The 18986-nt window shown below is 41.7% G+C and overlaps 1 long non-coding RNA gene across 1 annotated transcript in view; it reads right to left on the bottom strand.

The window, feature by feature from the left end:
* The window catches only part of LOC307220518, a 99432-nt gene extending 89722 nt beyond the window's left edge, over positions 1–9710 (bottom strand). The window contains exon 1 of the long non-coding RNA XR_013840901.1: positions 9666–9710. This is a non-coding gene — a long non-coding RNA (uncharacterized lncRNA). The remainder of the gene's footprint in view (positions 1–9665) is intronic.
* Between the last annotated feature and the right edge of the window lie 9276 nt (positions 9711–18986).

The following is an 18986-nucleotide window of genomic DNA, read 5'->3' as shown; positions in this document are numbered from 1 at the left end:
AAGAACAAAAAGTGCATCATCACAAAGAAAAATGATTATGTATTGCATGCTGAATATGTTGATCGTTTGTATGCTTTGTATTATGATGATGTTGTGCAGGATGACACTTGTTGCATTGCAGGTACTGACGAAAGTTTGCATGCAGGATGTATTCATGATTTTCATCGAAAATTTGGTCATTTGAATTTTGAGGCAGTATCTAAAATGCCTGCCTTGGTTGAAGGTATGACTATTAAACCCTGCAGGTACCACATGAAGTGCAAGGCATGCGCAGCAAACAAGGTGAAAATGGCTGCGAAAGGTAAGGTGTCTAGTAGGCAAGCTACAGAACCATACCAAATTGTTCATGCTGATTTGGTTGGACCACTAGCGCCCTCTTTGGGTGGAAACAGGTACTTCATGGTTCTCATTGATGCATTTTCCAGGTATGTTTATGTGTATAATCTCAAGCAGAAATCAGAGGCTTTTCCAAGGTTCAAGGAATTCTGTGCTTGGTTGGAAAATGTGCATGGTAAGAAGTTAAAAATTCTTATCACTGATCGCGGGGGGGAATTCACTTCTCAGCAGTTTGAAGCTTTTCTGTCTGAGAAAGGAATTCAACACGATTTGTCTAGTCCTCGCTCGCCATGGCAGAATGGACTGTGCGAGAGGGCAAATCAAACATTGCTTCAAGGGTTAAAAACCTTGCTGCATGATGCCAATCTTCCAGAGAGTTATTGGGCCGAATCTCTCTCGTGTTTCACTTACAGTTATAATCGCAGGTTATCTTCAGCGATTGGTTGTACCCCCTATGAGAAGATGTTTGGCAAAAAGCCATACATCAAACACATGAAAATTTTTGGTTCTGACATGTGGGTTCACTCACCACAAAACTCCAAGTTAGACAAGCGTGGTTTGCATGGTATCTTTCTAGGTTATCAGAAAGGTTCTCACAGAATAATGATGACTGACTCTAAGACAATTAAGCTCACAAGAAGTGTTGAGTACAATGCCAAGTGGGGGGAGAATGTGGGAATTTTCCAATGTTATCCTGATGACAGTGATGAGACTGAGGATAGTCAAAAGCAACCGCAACAACCCACACCCACTGATGAAGGTTCTGATACTGAGTCTGAAACTGAATCAGGTGATTCAGAGGATTTCAAGAGTGCAAAAGCCTCTATGCGACCCTCTGAAAGCTCTGATCAAGAATTGGAGGAACCATTGCTCACAATAGGTCACTTTTCTCCTAAGAAGGAAGAGGAGAGTGTTGAAGACCTAAGGCTAATTCGTAGGTCACAGAGAGCCACAAAAGGCAGACCTCCAAAGAGATTTGCTGATGAGTTTGCTAAGATAGCAGTAACAGCTGTTAAAAGCTCCAAAAAGGTATTTGAACCTTCAAGTTTCCAAGAAATCCAGGATTTGGATTCAAAGGAAGCTGAGCCATGGTTAAATGCCATGAAGGCTGAGCTTGATTCCTTGGAAAGGAACAAAACATGGGAACTTGTTCCAGTAGTTCCAGGAATGAAACTGCTTGGAAGCAAATGGGTCTTCAAAGCGAAGACTGATCAAAATGGCAAGATAGTCAGACACAAAGCCAGATTGGTAGCCAGAGGTTTTGCAAAGGTACCAGGTGAAGACTATCACGAGACCTACTCACCCACAGTGAGGTATGAGAGCATTAGACTTATGCTCAAGCTAGCTGCAGAGGAGAATTTACACATTAGTCACCACGATGTGAATACAGCTTTTCTGTACGGATCTCTAGGTGAATCTCTTTATATGCTTCCACCTGATGGCGTACAGGTAAAACAGGGATTTGTTTGTGCTCTGAAAAAGTCCCTCATCTAGAGTCAAGATGGCGGCGCGCATAGACGCTGCGGCTTAGTACTCTCCCTTGTTTTTCAGCGTTTTGTTTTGTTTTTTATTATTTTTACTTGTTCTGAGTATGTCTGGTCGGGCAAGAAAGATTTACAGCAGGCAGGAACTTCTGAAGGTCGGGTTACAGTGTGTACAAGCTGTAAGAGCTGATTATTTAGATCTATCATCTATCAACTGTCATCAACTGTCAGCCAAGATGGCGGTGCGCACAGACGCTGTGGCTTAGTGCTCTCCCTTTGTTTTTCAGCGTTTTGTTTTTGTTTATTTTTACTTGTTCTGAGTATGTCTGGCCGGGCAAGAAAGATTTACAGCAGGCAGGAACTTCTGAAGGTCGGGTTACAGTGTGAACAAGCTGTAAGAGCTGATTATTTTCGCCCAGATACCGTTCCTGTGGGAGTAGCCAGGCCACCGGGCTCTCCATGGATTACTATGCCTCCAGGGAGGAGGCGAAGGCGGCGTAGAGACAGGAGGCAAAGGAGGGGTTGTCGGGCCGGCGTCCTGGTAAGATTGCAGAGGAGTCCATCTAAACCACCACTCCCTAGCATATTTCTTGCTAATGTGAGATCTCTTGCCAACAAAATGGATGAATTGAGGCTGCAGGCAGCAAAGAACAGCCTTGTAAAAGATTGCTGCGTTTTATTTGTCATTGAAACATGGCTTCAACCGTCCATACCAGACATAGCTATTCAGTTGGAAGGCTGTGCGGTACATCGTCATGACCGAAGCATGGACTTCGGAAAAACCAAAGGAGGGGGGCTGTGTGTATATGTGAACAAGTGCTGGTCTAAAAATTCTAAGACTGTGGGCAGTCACTGTTCACCAGATTTGGAATTTGTAGCTGTTAAATGTAGACCAGCCTATCTCCCTAGGGAGTTCACAGCTGTTATGCTAACTGGTGTGTACGTGCCACCAGATGCTAATGCCAACTTGGCTTTGGGATGCCTGCAGAGCCTTATCAGCAGCCAGCAAGACAAGTATCCTGAAGCTGTGCACATCATTGCGGGAGACTTCAACCATGTTGAACTTAAAACAGTGCTCCCAACGCTCTATCAGCATGTGAAATGTCCCACAAGAGGGGACAAGACACTGGATAAAGTTTATTCGAATGTAAATCACGGCTATAGGGCTTTACAGTTGCCACATTTGGGCCAGTCCGACCATATGTCTCTGTTCCTGGTACCAGCATATATCCCACTCAGGAAACGGGCTCCCACAATATCAAGGACTGTTAAAATCTGGCCTGAAGGTGCTATTCACCAGCTGCAGGACTGTTTTGAGAGAACCAATTGGGATATTTTCGATCGTTCAGACCTGGAGGAGCACACGGCGGCAGTTCTGTGCTATATCAATCACTGCACAGACACTGTCACAGTAAATAAATCCATCCGGTTTTACCCCAATCAGAAACCCTGGATGAATAGAGAGGTCCAATGCCTGTTGCGGGAAAGAAACAGGGCTTTCAGGTCGGGCGAGGTGCAGCTTTACAGTGTGGCAAGAGCAAACTTGAAGAGGGGTATTCGACGGGCGAAACTGGATTATAGACAGAGGATTGAGGATAATTTAAGGAGCAACAACACAAGACAGATGTGGCAGGGGATTCAGCATATTACCAACTATAAACCTAACCTTGGTGCTGTCGACGGTGACCCTTTGCTGGCGGAGGAGCTTAACCTCTTCTTTGCTCGCTTCGAGAGGGAGCCACCTGAGACGTCGGTATTACAGCCACCAGCCCATAGGGGCCCCTCATTCACTGTAGAGGAGCACGAGGTGAGACAGGTATTGAGGATGGTGAATCCGAGGAAGGCTGCTGGACCTGATGGCATCACTGGAAAGGTGTTGAAGGGCTGTGCGGATCAGCTGGCGAGGGTCTTTACTAAGATCTTCAACAAGTCCTTACACCAGTCTATTGTCCCACCCTGCCTGAAGTCGTCAACTATTGTTCCTCTGCCTAAAAAACCCACAATCAGTAGTTTGAATGACTACAGACCAGTTGCACTGACTCCAATCATCATGAAGTGCTTTGAGAAACTGGTGCGCCGTCACATTATTTCCTGTCTTCCACCAATTTTTGACAACTACCAGTTTGCATACAGGGCAAATAGATCCACAGAAGACGCTATCACCACCACTCTCCATGCTGCTCTGTCCCATCTGGAGCAGCCGGGGAGTTATGTGAGGCTGCTGTTTGTGGATTTTAGCTCTGCTTTTAACACTATCCTCCCCATAGACTGGTGTCCAAGCTAGAGGCGATTGGACTCTCCAACTCCACCTGTCTCTGGGTTTTGGATTTTTTGTCAGAACGTTCTCAGAGGGTTAGAGTAGGGTCACATATGTCCAAAGCCCTTAGCCTTAACACCGGCTCACCACAGGGTTGTGTGTTGAGTCCCCTGCTCTTTACTCTCTATACGTATGACTGTACAGCCATCTATTCCAGCAACAAAATCATCAAGTTTGCTGATGACACTACGGTGGTGGGGCTCATTTCAGGAGGGGATGAGTCCGCCTATCGGGACGAGGTGGAGCGGCTCTGTGTTTGGTGTGGAGAGAACAATCTGGCTCTTAATACAGCTAAGACCAAGGAATTGGTGATGGATTACAGGACAAAAAAGGCGGTCATTCAGCCCTTGTATATCAACGGGGAACGGGTGGAGAGGGTGGCGGAATTCAGGTTTTTGGGAGTGACTATCGATCAGGGCATGACTTGGAGCGCAAATACCACTGCTCTGGTGAAGAAGGCTCAGCAGAGAATTTATTTCCTCAGACTTTTAAAGAAGAACAATCTGAGTGAGAAACTGCTGGTGTCCTTCTACCGAGGCTCCATAGAGAGCATTCTCACATACTGTATTTGTGCTTGGTTCTCCAGTTGTACAGCTAGGGAGAAGAAGGTGCTCCAGAAGGTCATAACCACAGCCCAAAGGATTATTGGTCATCCTCTCCCATCTTTGGAAGAACTGTACGGTTCCCGTTGTCTTAGGAAAGCAAACAACATCCTGCAGGATGCATCTCACCCGGGATACAGTCTGTTTGCACTACTGCCTTCTGGCAGGAGATATAGAAACATCAAGTCAAGGACAAATAGACTGAAAAATAGTTTCTATCCAAGAGCTGTGGCCTTTTTGAATGCTGTAACTCGATAGTGTGACCTGGGAGTTTGATGGGTGTGGGTGTGGGTGTGGCTGGAATGTGGTTTGTTTGGTTGTTGTTGCTGTTTTGCTTTTGTTGTTTTTTTAAGGGATGACATCCAATTTCGTTGCACTGTGCAATGTTGCACTTGTGTAATGACAATAAAGAATCTATCTATCTATCTATCTATCTATCTTTATGGTCTCAAACAAAGTGCACGGTGTTGGCACACAAAACTCACTGAGGTATTGTTTTCTCTAGGTTTTCAGCAAGGGAAAGCTGATCCATGTGTATTTATCAAAGAGGAGGGGCAAAAGAAACCGTATTGTTTGTTTTATGTTGATGATATTTTATTCTTTTGGGAAGATGTCACAATGTACAATAACGCCCTAGCTCAACTGAAAGAACACTTTGACATGAAAGATCTTGGTGAGGTAAACAACTACCTATCTCTGGAAATAGAGAGAGATCAAGATGGTAACATTCTAGTACACCAGTCACGGAAAATTGCTGATGTGTTAAGCAAACTAAACCTGATGGATGCTAACCCTGTAGACACACCGATGACAACAGGTTATCAGGTAGATGACACTGAAGAAGCATTTTCTGACACTACACTGTACAGAAGTGTGCTAGGCAAGCTAAACTTCATTGCCAGATGTTCAAGACCAGACATTGCTGTTAGCTGTAGTTTGCTAAGCAGACAAGTCAACAATCCTACTGTTAAGGATTGGAAAGCTCTGAAACGCATAGCGCGCTATTTGAAAGGCACTATGCATTACAGACTGAGATTTAACAATCAGAAGTCTGGTGGTCTTGAGATATTTGCAGATGCAAGTTTTGGAAGTGACACTACAGACAGGAAAAGCACGTCTAGAGTTTGCTACATGTACAATCAGGGTCTATTTGATTGGTCATGCAAGAAGCAAACAACAGTTAGCTTAAGTACTTGTGAAGCTGAACTGAATGCACTGTCTTATTCACTTAAAGATTGTGAATGGTTGTTACAATTGTGCAAAGACATGAAAATTCCTGTCAAATGTCCAATCCAGGTTTACCAGGACAACAAAGCATGTTTGGCTTTGCTAAATTCTGAAGGTTGTAAGCAAAGCACGAAGCACTTGCAATTGAAGGTGCAACATGCTAGGGAACGTATTCAGAAGGGACTCGTAACAGTGTCCTATATGCCAGGTAATGAAATTCCTGCTGATGTATTGTCCAAGATTGTATCAAGGGATCAACACTGTACCTATGTGCAGAAGTTGGGTTTGTACTGATATTGTACGAACACGCTGCCCAGTGATGTTCACAGAAAGGGGGAGGATGTTGGTTTCTGCTCTCTTTCACTGTGCAGCGAAGTGCTTGTCGCGAGACAGGTGTTTACATTCCACAGTCAGTTGCTGTTGGGTTTCTCACGGGAAAGGAGACTGGATGTGACGTACACTGGTTTCCTGTTTTTCACTGTTCGTTGCAGTTCTCTCCGTGCTTTAGAGGAGAGAGGATGCTTTCTCTGCTCCGGCAGAGGCAAGATGTTTTTCTGTAATCTACCAGCTTTGAAGTGTAAATAAAGTAATATAGAGTATGTGGCACGTACTCCTCATCATTCCGCTGTGCACGGGCTACTGCAAATTCAAAGTTTCATAAAAGGATGGAGGCTGCCATGAATGGATTTTCACCAGTTTCTCCCTCCAGGTTGAAGCCCTCTCCCATATCACCTCCCCATTCTGTTTCAGAAGATTCACATACTCCCAACAGCATTGGGAGTGGTGGGTGGATGCACGATACCTTTTTGACTTGAAAGTGCAGCTTATTTTTATTTTGCCTTGGTAATATGCATGTTGTAAACAATCCCTAGCTCCATACAACCTGGATTATAGTCTACTTTTCAGAAGGTTCTATGTTAAATTAAAAAAAAAAAAACCAATCATGTGATTTATCAGCAAGTGTAAAATTGCCCCATCAATTAGTGTAAGACATTATTTACATGATCCAATTATCTTTTTGTTCTGTGGTGAACTCTCCCCATATATGTACAAATTCTGTTTGGTTTAACGTTAGTAGACACATGTAGCCCACAAGAATACAACAACGAAAAAGCTCAGTTTTTGAAAAACTGAAAAGGTGATAAATGCTTTGGTGTGAAGATTCTTGTGTGATGCTGTGGGATTGTTTGCTTTTGATATAACATAGCAATTCCTCACTCATTTGCTCCAGTGCTACATTATTGTGCCAGCTGCCATCCCTAGCCACTAGAATTTTTGAAAGACTGAATCTTGTTATTATACTAGCAGCTCCTGCTATGAATTAAATATAATCCCAATTTCAGCAAAGAAGGAATGGAATCTGTGAAAGCTTTTACAAGACGTAATAAAATAGAGCTGGAAACACAGAGAACTCACAATATATTTATTGGACCTGTATAAATTCTTTTCTACCACACAATTGCACTCATTTCACACGCTAGCAAGGTTATGCTTAAAATTCTACAAGGCAGGCTTAAGCAGTATGTGGACTGAGAACTCCCAGAAGTGCAAGCTGGATTTCGAAGGGGCAGAGGAACCAGAGACCAAATTGCAAACATGTGCTGGATTATGGAGAAAGCTAGAGAGTTCCAGAAAGACATCTACTTCTGCTTCATTGACTATGCAAAAGCCTTTGACTGTGTCGACCACAGCAAACTATGGCAAGTTCTTAAAGAAATGGGAGTGCCTGATCACCTCATCTGTCTCCTGAGAAATCTCTATGTGGGACAAGAAGCTACAGTTAGAACTGGATATGGAACAACTGATTGGTTCAAAATTGGGAAAGGAGTACGGCAAGGCTGCATATTGTCTCCCTGCTTATTTAACTTATATGCAGAATTCATCATGCGAAAGGCTGGGCTGGATGAATCCCAAGCCGGAATTAAGACTGCCGGAAGAAATATCAACAACCTCAGATATGCAGATGACACAACCTTGATGGCAGAAAGTGAGGAGGAATTAAAGAACCTTTTAATGAGGGTGAAAGAGAAGAGTGCAAAATATGGTCTGAAGCTCAACAGCAAAAAAACAAAGATCATGGCCACTGGGCCCATCACCTCCTGGCAAATGGAAGGGGAAGAAATGGAGGCAGTGAGAGATTTTACTTTCTTGGGCTCCATGATCACTGCAGATGGTGACAGCAGTCACGAAATTAAAAGATGCCTGCTCCTTGGGAGAAAGGCGATGGCAAACCTAGACAGCGTCTTAAAAAGCAGAGACATCACCTTGCCAACAAAGATCCATATAGTTAAAGCCATGGTTTTCCCAGTAGTGATGTATGGAAGTGAGAGCTGGACCATAAAGAAGGCATGCATATCCTTCAGATCCAAGGCACACAGCTGAAGCATGTGCAGTAAATTACAGATTTTGTTCTTCTACCTCTTCCTTATGATTTTATACCAGTGGTTCCTGAACCTTTCCCTCCTTGTACCACTTGAAAATTGCTGAGGGTCTTGGTGAACCACTTAATCATTTTTCTTCCTGTTGTAACAATTGCAATGTGCTGTGCTCAATGCTGCATGGTTTTCAGTTGCATGTTATCGTAAAATGCAATATATAAGAAAGAGAAGAAGCAGTAAAAATTGACAAAACATTAATTTGAATATTTAGTGTGATGGATATATCATCTCCCATCTTCAACCAGAAATACCTCCAGTCATCTGACTGAAGCTCATGAATCATCAGTGGTCCAGGGGCCACAGTTTGGGAACCCTAGGTTTATGCTATTATTTTATTACAACAGCACAGTAAACTGAATTAATCCTATAAGGAAAACGTCCAGTTTTGCATGCCCCAATTCCATGTACTGAATATTGCATATATCTGGGTTTTTAAAGCCAGTTTTAGCTCAATAATTAATTTTAATTCACTATATATCAAGGCAAGACGATCCATAAACTTACAACTTACAAATCACACTAGTGACTGGGTCAAATGTGTGAATTCATCAATTGCATCTATGAATGAGATATTATGGATATGGATCAAACACCACACACAGAACCTTTATGTCAGCTTATGACCTCAAACACAATTATTTTCAACGGAGTCACGTTTAAACTAGACACAACTGTAAGCTAGCAGTGACAAATCTAGTGGTGTATATTCATGTGTGTTAATGGTTTTTAACCTACAAGACAATCTATATATGTGTCAAACAATGAAACTGTGAATTACAATTAGTAAAATCTTATTATTTCTGTTTATAGAATACTTTTACTATCTGGAAATCATGAAGCAGTTTACAATCCACACACACACAGTGATGAGCAAAAGAGAACTTCTTAATTCCTCTATCAATATTTTGCTTCTGCCTTCATCAGTTGCTCTGATAAAAATGGTGCTCGGGTAAATGGCAGGAGTAACTATGACTTTATGACAATTTCAATGTGACAATTATAGAGTTTTGAAGAATGGAATGCTTAGAAGACTGGGGTTAAGTGAGGCTGGTTCTAACCCTTAGGCTGAAGGCACACACACAGTAAGTACAACAAAAAGAATGTAAAAAATAAAACCCAAAAGATTCATATGTATCTGATAGCCTAATCACATAAAAAACCAAGATATCAATATACAGTAAATAACACCAGAGAGCACTACAATGAATCATAATGTAAAATCCCAAACAGCATAAAACATGCTATTCATACAACTACTCACCCATTCTCCCTCTCACCATCCATTACACCCAATGACTACAACCTAACACTCTGCTCCCTGAATGCATCATTTTAGAAACTACAAAAACAAGGCCTTTTGTGTGGACAAACTCTGAATTGATTTCTTTGATTTTTCAAGCTCCATGCGTGAATAATTCACATTCCGAATTGAGTCATAGACCAATAGTTTGTTTGTTTTTTCTCCCGTTCTCCTCCCTAATAATATTTCCTAGCAGAACTGTTACTGGGTTACTGCTTCTTGCTTATAAATGCCCATGTCCGCAACAGCATCTGATCTACAAGTGGGACATTAAGAGGAAGTGAAAGTGTCCCTATTTTCATCTATAATATATCAGGGGGTAAGGGGGTATTGCACTATATGTATTCTAAACCATTTCCACCCTTCTTCAGCTGGAATCGCCCCCCACAGCTGTTTAAAAAAACAAAACTTCCAGCTCCCGCTCCCACCTCCCATCATGGCTAGGAACAATCAGTAAGTTACTACAAGCTTAAAACAAAAACAAAAAAACAAAGATATCATATTCTGAGGATGGTAATGTTATTCTGTTCTCCAGGAGAGGTTTGACACCAAATATTTTAGAGAGACAAGCCTGAAACTAATAATTTATGAGCTTAACTTGTGAAAGTGAAGTATTTACAGCCTGCCCATCACCTAAACAATAAGGTTGGAAAATTGCCCAGTTCTAACCAACCTAGTCTGAAGTTGACAGCAGAAGTATTTATTCTCTGTTTTGCCTGCTCTATCACTGGGGGCGGTGGGGGGGGGAGATTAAAAAGTTGTGCACATCTTTAGCCTGGGGACAGGGGCTTTATATTGCAGTTAATGGGCCAACTACAAACAGAAAATTAATTTGGCAGGAATTGACTGATGTTGCTGAACTCACAGAAGCATGGCCCATGTTTAGAGCAATTAATCCTTCATACAGCAAAAAAGGGGGGAGGGGGAAAAGAAAAACGGTTTTCTGAAGGACAGGATATTTGCCAAAAGACAAGCCATACAAAGTTATTATAGAGAACGAGCCTACAGGGGTGGGGGAATGAGTGTCAGTTTTGGATAAGGAATGCTATAGAGAGCTGAAAATGCAACTCCTTGTAAAGACTGTGTGGGCAGCCATTGGAGGACTAGCAATATTTAAGCCAGTAGCTAAGCTGTGGTGCTCCAGTTGACACTGGACTCCAAGTCTGATTATCCATGACCGCTGGCCATGCTGGCTAGGGCAGATGGGACTTGGAACCCAACCAAAGGTTCCCCACCCCTAACTTAAGTGATCACAAAGCAAGGGTGTCAATGGGATTCCTGACCCATTTTGTAGGCTCCAACGCAGTTTATGGCCTTTACATTAATAGCCCAAACATGATCTGCTTCAGACACTGGTAATGTCTTCAGTGTTCACAAATACTCTATGAAAAGTCACAAAGTAAAGTACTAATTATCTTGAAAATCAGCTCACAAATGGTTTGAGACATGGGACTCAGCTACAGTAGTCAAAAACAGTGATTTGAATGTGTTATAAACATGCAACACCAGATGATGTCAGAGAGCACAAAACCTTTCTATAATATTTTTACATAGGTCCCCCCCCCCACACACACACACTTTTGTTATAATGATTTAATTTCTGACTTATTTATAGCGGGTTTTTCCTGTGTGTAGATCTACCCATGGTGTGGACCTTTTACTATGCATTTACTAGAACAGGATTTGGTTTAGACACAATGTACCCTCTCTTTCTTTTTTCTTTTCCTTCTCCTGCGATGAGGCTACATTTTAATATTTTAATGTTTCAATATTTTAATGTTGTATTTTAATTTTGTTTTTAAGTTGTAATCATTCAACTTGTTTTTATTATTGCTTGTAAGCCGCTCTGAGCCCGGCCTTGGCTGGGGAGGGCGGGGTATAAATAAAAATTATTATTATTATTATAAGACACACCAGACCACAAGACGCACCTAGTTTTTGGAGGAGGAAAACAAGAAAAAAAATATTCCGAATCTCAGAAGCCAGAACAGCAAGAGGGATTGCTGCGCAGTGAAAGCAGCAATCCCTCTTGCTGTTCTGGCTTCTGGGATAGCTGCACAGCCTGCATTCACTCCATAAGACGCACACACATTTCCCCTTACTTTTTAAGGGGGGAAAAGTGAGTCTATAGAGCAAAAAATACAGTACATATTTAGTTACATAAGTGTGGTCTGTGAAAAACTGATCTTTTAAAAACTAAGAGAGGTTTGAAAAACTACACTACTAATTGGCTTACATCCTAAACCCTGGTGCACTCTGAGGTTAAGTCCTGACACTGTACATGGCGAGCAACGTAGTCTAAGCAGAAAGTTCTGTTGATCACAGTCCCAAGGGCAACGCTAGAGAGGAGTCTGACAGTCTATGCATTCAATGACTGAATACAGGTTCAGGTCCAATGCACTGAGAAAGGTTCAAAGTTGAACCACAAGGCCAGGTTCCCATCTCTGAAAAAAACCCACTGGTCTCTTCCCTGGTCTCTTGCCTCTGCCACACACCCTTCAGAGCCCTGTCAGTCCCTGACATCCTGCTGAGAGAGACGAAGAAAGTCAAGTGTTCTTTCTCACTTGTGACTCCAACAAGTGGCATTCACACCCAGCGTATCTAGGAAACACAGCCAGCATCTCTAATAGCAACAAGTGCAGTAAGAGAAACGTTTCATACATCTGTGGAGGGCATGGGTTGCAGGATGAATGAAGTGCTGGCATATTCCTGATCCTTGGCCATGCATTCCTTGTATGTGCAAGCCAGTTGAAAGATTTAGTTTTGGGTTTGTTTGTGTTTTTTTGTTTCACTTTTATTTCCTGATGATTCCATCTGATAGCCTAATCACATAAAAAGCATCAACAAATGTATTGCAGCATCTTTTATTTGTCAATTTCCCTATCTTGTCTAGGCCACTGTTTTTAGGTGGGGAACTTTTAAGAATTGCTTTGCTAAGCTCCTAGAATAATTTCAGACCATTTCAATTAGCTATGAACTTCCCTGAAAATCTATGTTTCTGCTCTCGCAATATTAGCTTTGTTGCCTGAAAGATTTATAATGTCTCCTGTACATTTATTCCACAAGAAAAAGAAGAATATAACCTGTGGAATAACTTACCAGGTGTTTTAGCAAATCAGAGTTTTTAAAACAGTTTCAGTTAATTCAAAACCTTCAAACTGATTTTTCTCTCTCTCTGATTCCCCCCCCCCCCCCCAGTAATGCACAGAGAAAAGAAATCAGAAAAACACTCTGCTGGGTGAATCAATAATTTAATGTTGTTTTTTCAAAAAAAAAAATTACTAGCTTAAAAAAATTGAATGCTTAGTGTTGATTCTCAGCATGTTTATGGGATGGGTTTTGTTATGTTTGCTATTGCAGCTGATGAGATGCTGGTTCTAATACAAAACCAGAAGCCTTAATTACTGCTGTATATTCCTTCTGATCATCTTCCATGAGATAAACATCACACAGAAAATAATATTTCTGCAAAGAAAATAAAACAAATCATTTCAAAATGCATGGGCTGGATTGCTTCTGAGTTCCTAACAACTGTTAAATTCAAGGGCTAAAAACAAATAGGGGGGCACAAAATGCAACTCTTAAGACTGCAGATACCCTAACAATACCTTTTATTTCCCCAGCTGGCACAGAAATCCTATATAACCTGGTAGCCAAAGGAATAGCTGCCAATAGGTTGTACCTAAGGGACCTATGCATTTGGAAGATTGCTTGGTCCAAGATACTACAAAGCACAGGTAGATAGGATAAATGTTTAAGTTGGTTTCTGGTGAGATTTTAGGGCTCCTCCAGATGATTAATTTATTGAGCATTCACGCTGATTTGCTTGCAAAAAGCTTACACAGAGGTTGGACTATGCTAGGTTTTTGTTGAGCATTAATTCTAATCTGTTTGTGGGGTGATCATACGACAATGAGCATTCATCCTCTATTTGCTCATGGGGTGTTTATGCATCTTCCCGCTACACTTTTCAATACATTTCCCAATCACTTTCTTAACAACAAAAGTCTGGTTCTTTTTCTAAACGTGGATTTGTTTCACTATGTCAACAGAAAACATTAATCCCCACTTTAATTGTGCAAATCTAAATTTGTCAGTAAGCACTTGAATCCCTCCCACAGAATACTGCCAGTCCAAAGGAGCCATCAGTCCCATTTTGCATAGATACACAACCTTGCAACTGCTATTACTCTTTGGAATGGTGATGGGTACGAATCCAAGTAAATGAATATTAATACTAGGCCAAGAGGTTGGAAATACAAATAATTTTTATAAAAATCAGCAAGGCACAGAAAAGATATGAGGGACACAGACAAGTCAATCCCATGCTACCACTCCAGCAGCTGTGGCTCAAGCTGAAGGATGTGCTGCCAGAATTGCTGCATCCAATCATTAAGGGAGGCAGACAGCATAATGCCACCCAGAATAAGTACAAGTGGTAGCTGAGCTCCAGTATTAGATGCAAACTCTGTACACATCAGCCAGCCTTTCAAATGCAGGTGAAGACGATGATGCTGAGCCTATAAAACTTGTGCAGTTGGGGAGTCCGCTAATCAAAAGGAGTGTTTTCCAAGCTACCTGTGATGTTAGCGGATGGGAATGGATTTTAGTTGCTTGCATAAAACATCTAGCATAACTAGTTTATGCAGGAATTATATTCATATGATGGCAACCTCTTTTACAAGTTCATCCCTTTTCATCTGTGATTCAGCTATTAGGGCTATAGGTCAGAGTTTTCTTTCTAACAATGGGAACATGACTATATGTGAGGGTGTGTAAGAGAACATTCACATTTCCTTCCTCTCAATTAACCTCCCATTTTGAAATGAGCATGCCGCTCCCCTCAGCTGCTCTCTGAACACGTTCCTTCCCTTGTGGGGCACCCATTTAGTGGCAGAGCAGCTCATCAGCTGCACTAAATCTGCACCTACTGAAGCAAAGCTTTTCTTTGTCAGAGGCTCTGCTGCAAAATGGATGCTTTATCCCACTAATGACAGCTAGCAGCAGGGGCAGAATGAACTGGCAGATGCTTTAATAAAGCCATTTAGGTGGTCATGGGGGAAGAAAATGACTAGCACTCTGTTACAGGTTTTATCTCCTCACGTCAGAACTCAACCTCAAATCGCATCTGACCTCCCCACCCATCTCTGCCCTACCCAAAGATTTTATTTTATTTTTTAAAGGATGTAACAAGCAAAGCAGAATGGTTAAACAGCCCCTTGAAAAGGCACCATGAGCAGGAGTACGATTTCGGTGTATTTTCGCTGTTTCATCAGACACAGCTGCAAAAGGCAGCTATTTGTATTGGTTTAACATCAGCAACCACCTCTGCACAGAGTTACTCTGAAGTGACACCTTATCAGAACAATGGGCACCATCCACCAGACGTCTGCAGAAGGACTCAAGCTATACAGCTGCAAATATGTTTGAAGTGCATTATACAAATGTGACACTAGATGACGATTGTGAGCTCTTGGCAAATTCAATATATAGATTTAAACTTGTTTTTAAAAAAACATTTTCAGAGCGTTTTTTATATTCCAATTTATATATTTTAGGTTCCACCTCAGTCCACACCAATGCCTCTAGAGTGCCCCCAGCTCCCATATCTTGCCAGCTCCTAGACTAGTACATATGTTGATGTTGTAAAGCAGCCTTCCCCAATCCAACTCCATCCAAATGCTTTGGACCCCAGCTCCCATCATCACTATTGGGTCATAGAGGTTGGGAAAGGCTGGTTGTTGAGAGAATGGCTAAAATCTGCCATAATCCTAGAGCTCAGGGTCATCCCATGAAATGGAGTGGTATGAGATTATGGATAGACAAGAAGATGAAAACAAAGAAGGCAATGACACACAAGATGAGATTGTGGTTACTTGTTTAGAACTGAATCCAAACTCCCAGTTAGGCAGCAGAGCCCTTCTGCTTATATTGGACTGTTCAAAAAGTAGGGGGTGGGCAGTGATTTCTGCTGCATCAGCTGCTCCAAGCTGGCATAGCATTGGGGGCCAGGAGGAGCAGCTGGGCTGGTTTAGGATTTAGAAGATGGCCAGCCCAGGTCTGCCCCCTCCTGCCATCTCAGGTATTAAGTGGTGGGAAAGACCTTATTCTGAGACCCTGGGCAGCCACTGTCAGTCAGAATATCTGCAGCTACTGGGACCTGTGTGTGGCTGCCCTGTGGGACAGCAACCTTCTCAGGGAAGAACTACAGGTGGTCCTATCCTGCATTTTTCTGTGAAGCAGTGTCCTGGTTGTGATTGTAAGTAGGCTGGATTGTGGGCAAAGACAGCTACTTCTGCTCTTCCTCCTCGTGTAATTTCGGATAGAGCTTAGTGCTTCCTTATCTTTTATTAAAGGTTTCAGCAGTTTATCCTCCGCAAATGTCAGAAATTGATCCTCCAAGAAAAGTTTCGGCAAACTCAGTTGGGGTAAGAAAACAGAAGCCATGGGTGCTTTGCTACAATGTGGTCACTGACCTGATTCATGAAGAATTAAGTCACTTTCCTTTGGATAAACTTAAGCATTTTAAGTATTTGCTGGCTCAAGTGATTCTTTGAGAAATTCAGCACAAATGAAATCATACTGAAGTCAGCAGGGGGGGAAAGACTCCTTGCTTCTATAGGGTTGGTAGTTAGAGCCCTAGGAATGTCTCTTTTCTTCTCTTTCCTTTTTATAAGTTTTGAAAGTAATAAATAATTTTTTTTAAAAAAAAAGACAAGTACGGTACATCTTCTTTTAAAAGAGGCACATTTATAGGGACTTTGTTTCTAAGTTCATTGGCCTGCATCCTATTCTTGCACACCATTTAATCAGTTCTATTCCAGGGATTATCAGAAGAGCCAAAAGACATTTGTGCTACTTTGTGCTTCTTTCCTGGAGTATTTCAGCAAAATTTCAATCTTAGAATAAACTTTCTTAGATCCTATTGGAAATACTGGGTGTGTGTAGTTCATATGTTGTATTTTGGGGGACTGACTCTCTGGGTGTCAAGCAAAATAGTGCAAAAGGAAACACAAGAGATGCCTTCACATTTGTTGTGTCATGAAAAGGCTATTCTGAATGCCTTCTTACTGTTGGTTTTAGCCAGTACCTGGGAGAAGCATGGAGGCATGATAGCTCACTCCAGGATGGCATACTTCTTGTGTCAGGAAAGAATCTGGCACAATAATCAGATTACAGAGTCATAAAGGTGGACATGAAGCGATACAACACGATCATATCTTAGGTGCATCTAATGTGCACAATTTCAACTATGCAGGGTTCAAGGCATGCTGGTTAAAACTGTGCAAGTTAAATCCAAGCAAGGCAGAGAGCTTAAAAACTTATTGCACCAGGTCTCCTTGGCGCTACCTGGTGCAGAAAGCACTTTAAAGCTGTCTGCCTTGCTTGGGAGTGGGGCAAAGCCCCCTCAGTGCAGTGGCTCTGGGATGCTCTCACAAGATCTTGTGCAGAAATCCAAATTCCCATGAGATCTTGCATGAGCAGTCCATGCCTTCCTCCCACAGCTGGTGTGCTGAGCATAATGTAATAATAATGGGTTAATCTTACCAGTTACACCACCTAAATATTTCCAGATATTACCAGTTAAACGTTGCAAGTGGAATGACTGAAAGCTTAATTTGACTATAGTTCTTCTCCACCTCCCCCACTTAACATCTCTTTCTTCTCCCCCGCCCCATCTTCCTTCATACAGTTCACGTCCATAAAAGCCTAAGTCATAATTGCCGTTATTAACGCATTACATTTGAAGCCAGATTCAGCTAAAAATATGTTACAAGATCAGCTCTGTGTGAACAGAGGAATTAACTAATCTAAGAGGTCCCACCAATCTCTTTCTATTTTATTTCATAACTACTGTAAGTTTAATAAATGGAAGGCATAAAATGAAACCACCAGTCATTGTGTGGGCATGAAAAGGAGGGTGACATCCAAGTGCTCTCTATACTGCTAGTTCCTTTTCTGTGAATTGCCTTTGATTCTAAATCACATATAAATCAGCAGTTATCCTTCAGATAAAATACCGTATTTTTCCGTGTATAAGACTAGGTTTTTCCCCTAAAAAATAATGTCCAAAATTTGGGGGCATCTTATACATGGATAGATCTCTCTCCCCCCCCCCATTTTCTTAAATCGGAGTCCCCCAAAATAGGGGGCATCTTATACATGGGGACGTCTTATAGACGGAAAAATACGGTACTAGCATTTAGAGGAAGGGGGGCGATGAGGGCATTCACATTGTTTCTGCTCCCTTCTCTCCCAAACTTTAATTTTTAGGCATGAAGATCTGCCAGTAGATTCTAACCATTTTCAGCTGAACACAGTTAGAATCCTCCTCATGTATGGAAAACCAACGTATTTCAGACCAAAAAGACAATTCTAACTGCATCTCAACACACCTTTGTGCTGAACTCATGAAGGTCAGGCAGAAGGAGGAGCTGGGAATGACACACAGAAGGCCATTGCAATGGGCCTGACGAGAGCCCCCAGGGGTGGCTGAATGTGTGAATTTTGTTGTGTCTCTGTTTCTCATTTTTACAATTTTAAGTTCAGTTCTTCCAATTTCCACATCAGTTTGTGAATTGGGGGAGTGGACCCTCATAAACATTCATCACACACTTTGGTAAACTGATACTTTAATTTTAGTCATTTATATCTCCTCTCACCCTAATGTTTGGTTTCTCTTAATTTTCTGTTTTCTCATAGTATTTGAAATGTGTACTTCATCTCAAGACCCTTGTGATTTAGGGGAGGTTTGTGTTTGTGCAAACTGCATGCCAATCTTGTTCTGTGTGCTCCTAAGTTGTAAAATGATGGCTATTTGACCCATGGAAATCAGGGAAGACAGCAGATTTGAGGTATGCAAGCCAACAGCTTAAAAAAGAAAGAAAGAAAAGTTTTCAAGCATCTGCTGAAGTGAAATTAAATCACAGAACCTACCACATTTAACTGCCAGAAATATTTACTGGTGGCTGATAGATCTAATGCTCATTAATTCATTCTGAGCAATTAACAGTATTGCTCTCAAAAGCTTTGCTGCTAGAGCTGAAAATTAGATGAGGCCAAATTCAGGAAAAGGTGGTTGAAATTACCAGCTGTAGGAGCTAATTTTCTATAGGAAGTACACACTCAAAACGTTGCAAGTACTGATGCAAGAAGCCACTCAATGTGAAAACTTGCAAATCAACTTGGAAATGTCTGAAGTAACTTACTGAAAAACCTAGTACTTCCGATTTACAAATTATCCTATTTTCTTACTTTGGTATTGACAGGACAAACGAGGGG

The sequence above is a fragment of the Podarcis cretensis genome (genome assembly GCF_951804945.1).
Source record: "Podarcis cretensis genome assembly, chromosome: 1".
NCBI lineage: Eukaryota > Metazoa > Chordata > Lepidosauria > Squamata > Lacertidae > Podarcis > Podarcis cretensis.
Note: the sequence above shows the minus strand (reverse complement) of the source record. Positions and strands in the feature narration are given on the sequence as shown.